Below are 2,598 nucleotides of genomic sequence, written 5' to 3' on the forward strand. Positions count from 1 at the left end.
AAATTAAGGTACCAATTTGTCGCTTATTATTTTTTTTGTGTGAGAGAGGAGTGTATCTCACAATGATGTGAGAAGAGATGAGTTTTATTCTGCTATGGTTTGAACAAATTGGTGTCTCTGATTTGTTTCATTTTTTAAATCAACAATCATAAATCGGACGGTCCGATTTGTGTTTTTGAAAATAAAAAAATTTTTAATGTTAAAATTGGACCGTCTAATTTTTATTTTAAAAAATAAAATAAATAAAAAATGTAAATCGGACCCTCCGATTTGTAGTTTTTTTTTCTCCAAACAAATTGAACCCTCCGATTTGTAGTTTATTTTTTTCTTCAAACAAATCAGACCGTCCGATTTAAATAAAACACCATATAAAAAAAATACCTAATCTTCTAATATCAATGTATTACACATATATTTAATCAATATAAAAAAAATTAGCCCCAATTTGTAATTAGTGACATAAAATTACGATTAAATGATATCCATTCACATCATTTTTAGTTTCTTGGTATTGGTTCATTTGTGGCTTCATGCATCATGTCTCCATCAATCCCACATAAATAATCAACAACAACAAAGCCTTGTTTTATTATATAGGATTGGCTACATAAATCAAATAACATTATTGAGCTCTATCATATATCATGTTTATAGAGAGACCGTTTACATGTAAATTTCGTTTGACCACCTCATGGATGGTCTTTTTGGATCTTCCTCTACCTTTCAACCCTTGACCATCTTCCATCTTATCTACCCTCCTGACTAGGTGTTCTGTCGGTTTTCTTCTCATATGTTCGAACCACCTGAGACGCGATTCTACCATCTTTTCCACAATAAATACTACTCTAACCCACTCTCTTATATCTTCATTCTTTATTCTATCCAACCGCATATAATCACTCATTCATCTCAACATCTTCATCTCTGCCACACTTAGTTTATGTTCGTGCTCCCCTTTGGCCGCCCAACACTTTGTACCATAAAGCATAGTCGGTCTGATAGCAGTGCGATAGAATTTACCTTTAAGTTTTAAAGACACTTTTTTGTCACATATAAAACCAGATGCACTCTGCCATTTTGACCAACCTGCTTAGATCTTATGATTTACATCATATTCAATCTCTTCATTATTCTATATGATGCACCCAAGATACTTAAAACTCTTAACTTTTTATAGGATGTTATCTCCAACTTCATCTATATATTAGAGTTTTCTCTTCGCAGGCCAAACTTACATTCTATATATTCCGTCTTGCTATGGTTTATGCACAGACCATATACTTCTAAAGCTTCTCTCCATAACTCCAACTTCTTATTTAGGTCTTCCTTTGACTCTTTCATAAGGACGATATCATCGGTAAAAAGCATGCATCATGATACATGCTCTTGGATATGTTCTGTGAGTACTTTCAAGACTAATGTGAAAAGGTATGGATTTAAGGATGGTCTCTAGTGTAATCCTATACCAATAGAAAATTTTTCTGTCACACTACCTTGAGTCTTCACACTAGTTGTAGTCCTATCATACATGTCTTTAATTGCACGAATATATGTGATCCTTACTCTCTTCTTTTCTAAAACCTTTTATAAGACATCCTTTAGCATCCTATCGTACATTTTTTCCATATCAATAAACATCATATGTAAATCATTTTTATTACCACGATACCTTTTCATTATCCTTCTTAACAAGTATATTGTTTCAGTAGTAGATCTGTCTGATATAAAATAAAATTGGTTCTTGTTTCAGTTACTTGTGTCTTTCTACCAGAAATAATCAATAGAATAAATTATTTTTTTATTTAAGTTAAAAAAATTAAAATATATAGATAGATTTTCTTTTTGTAACAATATGATTTGATTTATTATTTGTTACAAATTGCATTAATTTGGAAAAATATTACAAATGGTTGAATACAATTATTTACTGCATCATTTTTATTTATTTATTTGATATTATCATTTTTATTATTTAATACCACTTTTTTCCTGTTATTGGCCAGCCTTTTTTTATTTCCAGTCCCCTTTTTTTTTTCAATCGCCTCCAATAGCCCATCTCACAAAAATTCCTTTTCTAGAGGCCAATTTTTATATGGGGCATCTAGTGTACAGATGCATTTGTAAAGATTTTTGTCTTTTATAGTTATTTGTTGATTTTAAAATCATATCACTAAAAGTGTTGCTTAAAGAGAAAGTGTTACCCTTAATCGTTAACTTGGCTCTGATACCAATTTTTAAAATGTAATTTCTTTTTCAAAATTATTAACTCTTCATATTTTGCTTCGAATGAGTTTATAATTTGTATAGATTTGGTTGGTGGTACTTTATGATTTGTAATTTCATAATCAAAAGTATTGAGCATTTCTACTATTACTAATTCTGATTTCATTTTTACAGTTTTTCAATCTTGTTTTAGTTTATAATATTCTTTTTTGCTTTGATTATTGTATATAAAATCTTTTATCTGTTTGTCTTTTTCTTTAATATAATTTTTCAAATCCTCCAAAACTTCTTTTATTTCTACACTTTCTGTTGTTTCTAAATATCTTTTTAATTTTTCAACTTCATTTTCCATTTTTTCTTTCAACAGCTTTAATT

This window comes from Arachis duranensis, unplaced genomic scaffold (genome assembly GCF_000817695.3).
Source record: "Arachis duranensis cultivar V14167 unplaced genomic scaffold, aradu.V14167.gnm2.J7QH unplaced_Scaffold_232527, whole genome shotgun sequence".
NCBI classification, from domain to species: Eukaryota; Viridiplantae; Streptophyta; class Magnoliopsida; order Fabales; family Fabaceae; genus Arachis; species Arachis duranensis.